The 12,605-nt window shown below is 38.8% G+C and overlaps 1 long non-coding RNA gene across 1 annotated transcript; it reads left to right on the top strand.

The window, feature by feature from the left end:
• Positions 1–8,201: 8,201 nt before the first annotated feature.
• LOC121689517 lies at positions 8,202–12,461 on the top strand. The gene is made up of 3 exons (XR_006024797.1): positions 8,202–8,287; positions 11,553–11,718; positions 11,996–12,461. It is a non-coding gene; the product is annotated as an uncharacterized LOC121689517 (long non-coding RNA).
• Positions 12,462–12,605: the final 144 nt, after the last annotated feature.

Consider the following 12,605-nt stretch of genomic DNA (forward strand, 5'->3'; position numbering starts at 1 on the left):
CACCTCTGCTGCTTTTTGTGTATGTCAGTCAGGATTAAATGTCCATTATATCTCTGCCTCCTTTCTGGTGGAACATCTCTGGCTTTCTGGTAGAAGGTAAGAAGTGTGAATTAAGATGGCTATTACTGGACCTCTCAGTGAAAGATCTGAAACTCTAAAGCTTGGCAAAATTTGGCTGTGTCCAATTATGATGTAATTTGCAGATACATCTGATATATCTCGCTAATTATTTTTTTAGAAGTGTCACTGTGTAAAAGAGCTATCAGGTAAATAATTGTTTCATTCGCATCACTCTAGTCTACCGTTTACTTTGACAAGTCTGTCTGGTATATGACAGGCACACCTCTACCTTCATGTTGGGGCACCATCATCTGCACTGGACCCCTTGAGTCTGAGGCCCCACATCTGTGCCGCCTATAGTTACACATCAGATTCCGAATGGCATGGCTGGAAAAGAGATCACCATCCAAATTGACGAGATTAAGCAAGGAGTTGAGTATTTGCCTAAACTAGCCCCTGTCTGGGCAGGATGCAAACTCGTGTATTTGTTGTTTCATTAAGGTGAACCTGGGTATTTGCCAAAAGTGAAGGTCTGTATGCATGCCATAGGGAGGAAATGGATTTTACTATAATGCAAATAGACTTACAAAATATAGCTGCAAGCAGCAATGAGGGGGCCAAGCAGTTAAGCAGGAGTTGGGATTGGATTGGATGGGACTAGACTGGACTTGACTGTGTTGTGTTAGATTGGATTGGATTGGACTTGTTTGAATTGGACTGGACTGGATTCGAAGGTCACCGAATTTATTGTGTGTCCTCAAGATGTACTCCAAAGTCCACATACCAAGTTTGGTTTAAAGTGGTGAAAGTGTTGATAATTATAGCACCTCTAGTGGTGAAAACACACCAAATTAATTGTGCATCCTCAGGATGTAGTCCCAAGTCCACATACCAAGTTTGGTTGCGATAGGTGAAAGTGTTGCTAATCATAGAGCCCCTAGTGGTCAAATGTCACCAAATTTATTGTGGGTCCTTAGGATGTGTTTACGACTCAACGTACCAAGTTTGGTATCAATGCGAAAAAGTCTTACTAATTATAGCGCCCCTAGTGGTCAAAGTACACCAAATGTATTGTGTGTTCTCAGGATCGGGTCCCGAGTCCATATACCAAGTTTGGTTTCAATAAGTAAAGGCGTTGCTGAGATATGAGCTAATTTCCTGTATCTCTAGCGCCCCCCTAGTGGTCAAAGGTCACCAAATGTATTGTGTGTCCTCAGGATGGGATCCCAAGTCCATGTACCAAGTTTGGTTTCAATATGTGTAAGCATTGCTGAGATATGAGCCTACTTCCTGTGATTATAGCGCCACACAGTGGTCAAAATGTACGAAATTTCTTGAGCCTCCTCCTTATTGGGTCCTGAGCACATGTGGTAAGTTTAGTCTTGATAAGAGAAAACCTTGCTGAGATATCACTTCACTTCCTGTTTGGTGGCTTTGCCAACAATTTTAATTGGCTGTTTCGGGCGAACGGTTTTAGGTTTGAAGACAAAAAGGGATAACTTTTAGGTGTTTTTGATTAAATCCAATATGGGGGCCGGATCAATTACGTTGACGTCACAAATTCACATCTGTCAGACTTACGACCTCCCATAGTATTAACAATCACCATTAGTAAGTTTTAATTCCAAACACAACACCCGTTACAGGCCAAAAGGTAAATTTGCTAATTATAGCGCCACCTATAGGTCAAAAGTCATTATATTTATATTTATATTTAGCTTTGCTGAGATATCACTTCACTTCCTGTTTGGTGGCTTCGCCGCCAATTAGGACTGGCTGTTACGGGCGAACGGTTGTAGATTTGAAGACAAAAAGGGATAACTTTTTTGAGGCTTGGACTAAAGATGATGTGTGTGAAGTTTGGTGTCAATCGGACAAACTTTGTGACCTGTGAAAACGTTTAGGTGTTTTTGATTAAATCCAATATGGCGGAAAATCCATCATGGCGGAAAATGACGTCATAGGGTGCGTTGAACTCGGCTTGGTCCAAGGATTCCAACGACACCTCATATTTGACAATCGAGCCAACGGGTCAAAAGTTACTTGTATGAACGCACGTCCAACTTTGGCCTGTTGGTGGCGCTAGAGTGCTTGAGGTGCCAACTTGAAACTTGGTGAAATTAATCATGGGACTGTGCCTAATTTGTGTGCCAAATTTTACAACTTTTTACCAGACGGTTCTATGGGCTGCCATAGACTTCCATGACGGAATAATAATAATAATAGGAAAACGTAGAAACACAATGGGTGCCTTCGCAGCTTCGCTGCTTGGCCCCCAATGATAAGAAAACGTAGAAACACAATGGGTGCCTTCGCAGCTTCACTGCTTGGCCCCCAATTAGTGGTTGTTTACCGAATCCCCAGTTCGATTTCTTGGGGATTCCCAGGCCCTGATCACAACCAAATTGTCTGTTTTGTTTATTCAGTTTCACTAGCAGGAACCAGAGACTTTCTAATGAGGAGACACAGCACTCAAAAAATCCTCCATAGAAATGCATGGGGCTAGTTTGTGGCCGTTGTCTACACATATCACACCCCTTCCTCGGCAAAACGTCGACATGTAAATACATTGAGCCAATATGTGGTGTGTTGTGAAGACATCGTGCCAATGATGTGTTGTGAACTCGCCGCTGGAGCAAGATTGGTATCGTGAAGCCTTGCGCATGCGCATTTCTGCCGAAATAGATGCCCGACGAGTGCCCAAAAAGCGTTGCCATATGGCCGCCGAGTGGAGGGACTTGCCTAAAAGGACTTTGCAAGAACTTCTTAGGATGCCCTGACCACAAGCAACACAAACACACAAGTGCAATTGACTAGTATTGCTGGTCAATTGTACTTGTATACAACAGTCGGGCCCAGTTGAATGATCTATTATTGGATATTGATATATTATCTCCGATTGCACTATAGCCTTCTGTAACAAAAATACCACCAACATTGTTGTGTGGCAATATAAAAGTATCTATCTATCCATCTATCACCAGACCGATCCTCAAATCTCATTTGAGATTGAGAATGTGTCTGGGGACCTTTTATTTACTTCCAATTTCCTAGGGGAATAGACAAATCACTAGTGAAAATAAACTTAAAGGAGAATTCCGGTCTATTGACCTAAAGTGTGTTGAAACATGATACCGAGTGTGAACGTATGTCTCATAGCTTATCTCGGCTTGTTCCCTGCACTCAGAAATCTGGCGCTAGTTAACCGATGCTACCAACAGTTTTTCGATGGGGGTGCCTCGGGCATTTTTAAAAAAAACTGAGGTAACAATTTGCATGGATCTTTTTAAGTAATTTCAACTCAAGCCGTTTTTGAGTAAATATTGTGAGACTTATGTAGTTAGAACAACTGAATTATATCATATGATCAAATTAATATAATTGGTTCAACTTAATTACTGTAAGCTTTTAGAGGACAAATCAGGTTGATTGTGCTAAACTAATTGAGTTCTTCTCACTATAAAAGTCTCACAATATTTACTCACAAAACAACTTGAGTTGAAATGACTTTTTTGCATGGATCTTTTTAAGTTATAGTAACTTACTTCACTTTTGTCTGAATAAAAGCACACAGCAATTTCAATTTTCTGAAAGCATTGTTTATTTTTAAAGCAATAGCAACTGGTCCAGTTGTGCAATGAACGAATGTAGAGATCCGTCATTTATTCGTCATTTATCTGTATAAAAGAAAGGCACGACGTTATAAGATTTACCTCAAGACAAACAACAAAATGAACAAAATCTATGTGGTTTGCAGGGATTGACACAGAATATTTCTCAAACTTCTCCACAGTAAAAAAATAAATAAATGTTGGCCTAACCTATTACAGTTTTTCTCAGTCGCTTTGGTGCTTTTCTCACATCACTATTAACATTATTTGCACAGCAGTTAGTGCATTTCTCAAAACAATTAGTGCAAACTGCAAAACCTAGTGGATAACCTGCAAAAGCACGTCACTTGCTCAAAATGGATAGTCCATTCCTCAAAAGCAAGTCTTCATGTCAATGAAACTGTCAGTGTCATCAAAATGAGAAGTCTTGACACCATTGTTTATGAACAAGACAGTCAAATGGCTTTGTCATGTTTTCATCATTCCAATGCAAAAAAAAAAGGTCAGAACTCGGTGACACTTCCTGAACATGCTCAAAAGAGCACTATACACTACTTGTACAGCCATTTGAAAACTACAGTAAAGTTACACATTGCTGTAGTTAGGGGATTAAGTGAGTACAAGACACTGAATACGTACATTTCACATTTTTACTGTAGGCCTATATGCTCTTTGCAATTCTACAGCATTGTGACATAATTTGATAACTAGTTCAACAATTTTGTATGTAATGACTTAAGCAATGAAATGAAGACTATTAGTTTCATTGGGAACGACTATTCAGCATCCATAAGTATAGTTCATTTTGACTGACATGACATAAGCAAATGATAATGTTATAAAACAGCAGAGAATTGTACGAAAGCAACTGATACATGTCCAAAAGCATTTGCAATTTGTTCAGAGGAAGGAGAAATTGCTACTATGATATGCACAAATGACAATGTTGTGGAGGTTGAACTATTAGTTTTGAGAATTTTCACTCTGATCTGAGAAAAGCACCAAAGCGACTGAGAAAAACTGTATGTTCAGGTTTAGCTCAGAATGTCAAATGGCCCACAAACCTTCATAAATAGTGACAATGTTAGGCTTAACTAGGATGACCAAATATTATCCTCAAACACGTGCAGTGTTAGAACTAGCAATACTAACATGTTAAGTGCTGAATACAGCTGCCACGGTGAAGTTTGAAGACACCAGCTACCAAAGTCATCTTTTCAAATGGTTTAATTACCGTGCAAGCAGCAGATAACTTAGAAGACACGATAGCTACTGTCTGTAGATAGCTAGCTAAAATCCATCTTTTAACATATTCAAATTAGCAAAAGGGCAAGCTGTAGCGTTAATTTCATTTGTAGTGTCACGTGACAATGATTTTGATGCACTGTGTGCCGTTGTTTGATAGCTGTTGCTTTTAAAACAAACACAAAAATAGGCTAGACTACTTTGCACATATAGGCCTACCTTTGATGTTCGATGTAGCCTAGGCTACAGGATCCTGTTCCATAATTTCTGTTACCTCTCAGGCGTGGTCTGGAAGGTTCTGAACGTTCAGTCGTGTTATCAGCTTTATAAGTTTGGTCATGATAATTACAAGTTTCAGTAACTTAATACTTATCTATTGTTGAGGTGAAAGCAAGACTGTGTTGAAAATCCATATATTAATAAGTTGAGACAGCTTTCTTTCTTTTTCAGTAATGACAAACTCCTTAAAATAAGTTGTCAACTCACCTATACATGTACAAGTAGCAACATTATTTTTTTATGTCAAAAATGTTGTTCATTTTAAGTTTTATCTACTAGTTTTTTAGAGTGTAATTTATTTACAGACAGTACCTTCAGGAAGTTTACCGTTCGCCGCCATCTTGAATTTAGTCACGATAAGTCGAGCGACGAGTAGGCTACGAATGAACAGGTATGATAAGGGATCAGATTCCAAAAATAATTCCGTGGAAATGCATGGATTCCAGTTGCTCAGCTTGCTAGGCCGATGCCCGAGGCTTATCCAAATCCAAAACTCTTATCCAAATTTATATATAAAAAATCGAAGTACAAATTGACTGACTGCAATGCAGTTGTTCACACACTTCCAAAGAAAATACGCATCCATGTAGTGTACACTGACAACATCAAAACAGCCATTAGTTCTGTTGAACAGCACTGGTTAAGCGGTTGTGATTGGTTCCTGGGCCTTTGTTGATTATGAAATCGGCTTAAGTGGTGAGGTCGATAGATGGAACTGCAGAGCAAATACAAATGGCCATCTGTGTGAGTAGGCTACACAAGAAATGATATCACTCTCAAGATGAATATCTTTAAAGCTGACATACCAAGAGCTATACATTTACATACAGATGTGAGTGGCCGTGGGTTTGCTCTACACATGTTGCTATGAGTTACATTACTTCCTTTAGACAGCGATCATGCCATATTAAGCCTTTCAGTTAGGCCCTAACGGAAATGAACAGCCACATGCCGTTATAGCCCTATTTTTAATGTAGTTGTTTACTCAATCCCAAAGAAAATACACGTCTGTCGCCATCAGTGTAACCATTGGTTGTGTTAAACAACGCTGCTAACTGAAGGCATACGTCTTTCTAAGGCTAAAGCTCGCCCCATGCTAGATAAGTGATTAGGATGTGTTCCTGGGGTTTTGGTGATTCAGATATGGGCTTCAATGGGAAGGTGCCCAGATGGTTCTGCAGACCGAATTCAAATAGGCTACTATATTCAGTTTTGTATGGGTTCACCCAGGCTATAAGTAGGCTGTCGCAACAGCACAAAAGTGTGTGCAGTTTTCATACAAGTAAATGAAGTCTCCCCCTGGTGGAAACAGATCATCATGACTAATTCCCCAGTACAATCACTTCAGTCTTCCAGTCTATAAAATAATAGAGATGAAGATAGTCATGCAATAGAAAAGTCATACCTTGTTAAACACAGTCTATTTTCAGTATATCGGACTGACCCCCCCCCCCCCATTTCTGCTAACTAAATTGCTTTTGTAGAGACAGACGGAGAGTAAAAACTCAGATTAAGAGCTTGTACAGTAGCCATTTAACTACCCATAAAAGTTTAGCCAAGCTAAAGCAACACAATGGACACAATGGAGTAACATATATGTGATATGTGATACAATATACATATAAAAACATCCTTATAGTGTCATTATAGCAAGTGGTGACCTTTATCTATTTCAAGGGGAGGCAAGCTGTCTAAAATGAAACCATACAAAGTGAGGTGAAAAGTAAGCTAAAGACATCCATGGACTCCATATTCAGTGTCATCATTATGGACTCTTTTCAGCTCCTTAATAAAATAGTCATTATTTGGGCCAGCCCAGGACTACCATTGTTGTTGGTCAAAGGTGTGGCAAACGGTTGTTGTTATTTGAGCTCAAAAGCTAATCAAGTCAAATGTAAAAATAAATTAAGCTCATCCTCTAACCGTTTAGCCACTAGCACATTGCGATGGAGCATACAGTGTGTGTAAATTGCTTTGGGGCTTTCTGCTTGATGAGAGCTGTCACTCCACTGTTATTCCCAATCATAGCCAGTCTCCCCGTCTGAACAAACTCCCACAGAAGTCCAGTCAACTCCATTTACCCCAATGTACCCATCCAAAATGTGAAAAAATATCTCTTTTTTCCAGCTAACTAAATAGCAGGAGCACTTGCAGATGTCATGTACTTTACCAGGGCTACACTAGTTTACGTGATGATGAACACCAGCCAGTCCGAAAGACTATCATGTAAAATATAATGTTCAGATGTATTATAGTGGTATTTTGTAACTAACATACATAATACATTTTACATTTACATGTATTCATTTAGCAGATACTTTTATCCAAATAATAATAATAGGTATATTTTTACGTTTTTTTATTTTTATTTTAGTTTTCCTTCCAACTTGCTGCGGCCCCGGCCTCTACCTGGGAAACCACTGGACTGTTCTGGTCTAGGGTCAAAGACCCAGAGAAGAAACATGTGCAGGAGCAGGAAATACTGCTGCAAGGGTGCCCTCTGGTGGAACAAATGTGTAAAAGACAGAAAACAAAGACAGTTCTTGTTCATGAAGACTATGAAAACAACACCATCAAGTCACAGTCCATAGAGGAAATGCAGAACAAGTAGCTTGATAAATCAGGAAACCCACAAATTCTGATACTTCTGTACTCTTTAACATGCCTTCAATAATGCATGACTGTCATGATAGAGATAGAAATTAAGGAGGAGGAATCAGTTGTGTGTACCTATCTGTTCCTGTGTTATTTTTAAGTTTGTAGAACCCAACTAGCTAACGCTAACGTTAGCCTATTATTTAGCTTCTAACTACAGTATGGACCCTAGTCCTACTTGATACTTAAGTACATTTGAAGGCAAGTACTTTTGTACTTCCACTCAAGTGGAAATGTAAAAGGAGGACTTTTACTGGAGTAACATTTGACCATGTGTATCTCTACTTTCACTCAAGTACAGGATTTGTGTACCTTGTCCACCACTGCATAAATCTAACATTAATGTTTAACCTTCTCATAGGGGTCCCTCCAATGCAGAATATGGGCAGAATTAGTGCTAACAATGAAGTACCTGTCCAGAAGGATCTAACAGCTATGTAAGTTTACACACCTTTTTTGTAGTATAGTGGTGGTATTTCTTTTTTAATAATATTAAGCATAAGTACACATGAGTATTGCATTTATTAAATTAGGGTGCGTTCGTAAATTGGCGCTCTGAGTGCTCTGAGCACACTCTGAAACTTTTTAACCGTTCGTAAATTCTGGGCACTCCAGATGAAGGGACGGAGTGGCAGAGTGTGACGTCACACAGTAGATTGCAGGCTAGTGCAGGCTATAGTGCTAGAATGCTTTCACATTACAAGCTAACTGTTGTTATTTAGTAGGTTAAAACAATTGCTTACACAGTCCTCATCATCACTGTCAAGAAGCTCTTGCATTAGTGGAATTGAGTTCTGAATGACACATAAACCCTGTTCCACAAGTGCTATAGTGATGTCCATATTGTAAACCATACTGTCTGTAATCCTAAATAAATTCACAGGGAGTTAGAACACTCATCTTTTTCGAACTTCAGAGCGTTATTTTATTTTCAGAGTGTGAATTTCACGAACGCAGCCTTAGTCTTGAGTGTGATGTTACATGCGCTCCAGTCCATATGGTCCCACCATGCCAAATGCAGCTCTTGCTTTTCCTATTCTCCTCTTTACATCTCCTTCTGATCCGCCATCACTCGCTACCTCGCTTCCCAGGTAAATGAAGGAGTTCTCTTCCTCTAGTGGTTGGTGGCTAACCATCAAGCTGGCTAGCATCTTTGCATTGGCCTTGAGCACTTTGGTCTTTTGTGTGCTAATGTAGAGACCTGTCTCAGCAGCCTTCTGTTCTTCCTCTCTCAATTTATCTTGCATTTTTGGTGGTTTTGGGACAGTAATGTGAAATCATCTGCAAAGTCTAGGTTGTCCAGTTGTGTAAACAGGGTCCATTGGGCACCTGTTGTCAGTGGCTTGCCGCATGATCCAGTCGACCACTAACAGTCTTGGGATTTCCGAAAGTTCTAGCGGTCATTATTTCTTGGGAAAGGACCTCTGAAAACAAGAATGACCACTGTCAATGGCAACGGAGTTTGAGCTTGGAACTTCATTCAAAAGTGAAAGCAGACGGTTGATCAGCTGTGTTCTAAAGAATGTTTGATTCAAGTTCAGCATGTGTTGCGAACTATTTGTTTCTCAGCAAAATCCACGACGAAACGGTAACAAATAAGTGTAAAGAGACATATCATGGAGTTTATTTTTTCGTTTTGGCAAGTAGCCGTATAATAAGCGGGATAATGTATAGAACGCCGGTCATCATGGGAAAATAAGTCCCTTCAGGGCGAAACAAGACCCCTCCGCTGGCGTGTCGGGGTCCGGTTCGCCCTGTCGGGACTTATTTTCCCCATAATGACCAGCGTTCTATACATTATCCCTTACATATTACTGTCTCTGAATTGTAAGGCATTACACTACTATTGTATTACTTTTAAGTTACTTTTACCAAAATATCTAGAAATATGGATTTGGAATTCTAAATGCAGTTTATTATGCTCAATGCAGCTCATTGCACTTCTAATGGAGGGTGATGTGGTACAACATAATGACTGAGCTAGGCTTAAGGCTAACAACAGTAGAATGCAATAGGTGCAGTGATGGCTCATGATGCAATACAAGGAACAATCATAGCCAGAATTTTGTTAAAAGAAGACAAAAGGTCAAAGTCTGGTCAATTGTGATAGAAATGCTGTAACTTCAGGCTTAGGCCTACTCATTAAAATGAACAGAGCCCACTACCTGTATATTGTAACCCAAAACTTATACAGTATTATACCTAAGTATGTCATCATATGGCCAACTATAAAGATGTAATCTGCCTGTTCCCAGGGATGGGTAGTATTTCTGAAACATGTAATATGTGTTTCAAATGCAAAATAGTATTTTGTCATTTGTATTTTATTGGGTTGAATGAAAGGGCTCTGTATTTTGTATCAAAATACTTTATTGGTGTGTATTTTTGTATTTTAAAAATACTGCAAAATACTATATGTGAAAAACACAAAAAAAGTAGATACTACACACAGGTGTAATGAATAATTGGTAATTAGGAATGAAAATGCACTGTTCTGTTATCCGAAGTCTTCTTCTTCTTCTTCTTCTTCTTCTTCTTCTTCTTATTCTTCCCACCAAATTTCTGCATCTAATTCAGCTTTAACCGTTTAACGTAGAAACTTCGTTCAAACTTTGTAACGTAGGTCTTGAAAAGGACACGTGGGGAATGTATTTTTCACTTTTGTAAACTTTATACTTTTGAGATATTAATAAAAAACAAGCTTATTTTTCCCCATAGACTAAACATGGGCTGATGACATCACAATGGGCTAATTAACTTGATTTGCACCTGTATCAACTTCCAGCTGCTCACTACTAGGACCCATCAAAGGGCCAGTTAAACTGATTGCACCTGTATCAACTGCTTTCTGCTTAACTAGGCCAACTTTCTCTGTGTCTCTCCATTCTACAAGGATATAAGGCACATTCACTGGTGCCTTAATGCAGGGTGCCTGAAGCCCAGGGGCCTCGACCAATGAATTTTTTTTTCAAGACATTTTTACATTTCTATCCCTTCATTCTCTTTAATTCAAGTTCACAGCACAAAGCTGACATGCACTAGAAGAGCATTTATGCTTTATCAAGAATCAAAAAGATTAGCGTGGCACCGCTCTAGATGTGTCATTAAATTAATTGTGCTATTTCGCGAGGTATAGAGATCTTTCGGTTTCACACACAAAGTGCACTTAACTGTTCTTCATATCCTAGTTGTCTCTGACAAATTGAAAATAATGAGCGTATAGGCTTATGTCCATCGAGTCAGTTGCAGCCAGCCACAGTCATCTTCAACCAGTAACAGGAGCTACGTTCTGCTATTTGCGCAGATTTTTTCTCCTCTGTTCTCGCAGTGTTGTTTACGAATATGTATCAATACATAATACCACTTAATTTCAGGTTAAAATGCATTGTAATGCGCGTTACTGAAGTTTGTACCGAGTAAAATATTACCCATTTTTTTTTGTAATGCCTTACATTGCCACGTTACAGCAAAAAGCAATATATTACAGTAATTACATTACTTTTGTAACTCGTTACTCCCAACACTGACCACTAAGAGGAATAGTAATGGGGAAAGTAAACAGCCTTGTCTAACTCCTGTTGTGATGTGAAATGCCTGTCAGCTGGTCTTCATGTATGATTTTACATCGCTCATTGCTCTTACAGTTACTCATTAACATGTACATATTGCCCCACCCCCTAACTCCTATACTGATGTTCATAGATTTTTAGTCAGGATTAATCCTGACTCCAACAAGTGCACTGCCAAGGAGCAGATGAGCAAGACGACTGAGAGAGTGGTGAAGCAGAAGACGTCATACATGAACCCCCATGTAATCTCCTTCATCAGGGACCTCACTGAGTTCTATTTGCTAACTGACTAGATGCAGGTGAGGTTCTGATAATAGCTTTAATAATAATAATAATAATATAATTAATAATAGATGTATATACTGTTATACTATAATTCATCATAATTTGATAATAATAATAATAATAATAATAATAATAATAATAATAATAATAATAATAATAATAATATAATAATAGCATAAGTACCTTGACAGAACTCCGACATCACCATCTTAGACCCTCATCACATGTGGTGCAATACAAAGTAATTGTAATCCATGCAACTGTTAATGTTTTTTCTTATTTAATTTTCAGGACAACTGGGATTCTGGGTCTCCAAGGTCAGGGGACCATAGACCTTTATATCAAGTGGCAGGGGAATGATATTTGTAAGAAGTTTCTTTTCATTTATGTTTTAAATGTTCATGCACATGTTCATTATTGTTCAATGTTTTATTTTATTTCAATATTGCCATTGTGTTAATCATTGCTCTTTAAAACGTGCAAATAAGGTTGGTTATTTTTTTTGACCGTATTTTATCAATTCACATTATTGTTCCATCATGTTAACTGTGGATAGTCTAATGGCATGTCGTCCATTATCCCTAACTTATGTTGTACCTGTTTTGTCATGTTCCTGTTCACCAAATGTCTTAAATAAATAACTGTTAACAATTTCTTGTTGTCCCAGACCCAGCTCTTCCAGAGAGCATCCCAGAGCATCTCCTCTCATAGCACCACTTACAACAAGTCTTGCTGATCCTAGCACTTATCAGCCGTCTTGAACTGACACTCAACTGTTTAAAAACAGCACTCACTGACGCACTTATTCTTACTGTACTCTACCGTTTTTAAATTGTCCTAAAACTTTAAAACTTAACTGTTACCATGTTGTTAGTCGCTTTGGTTAAAAATGCACCAGCCA

Source organism: Alosa sapidissima, chromosome 18 (assembly GCF_018492685.1).
Source record: "Alosa sapidissima isolate fAloSap1 chromosome 18, fAloSap1.pri, whole genome shotgun sequence".
Lineage (NCBI taxonomy): Eukaryota > Metazoa > Chordata > Actinopteri > Clupeiformes > Clupeidae > Alosa > Alosa sapidissima.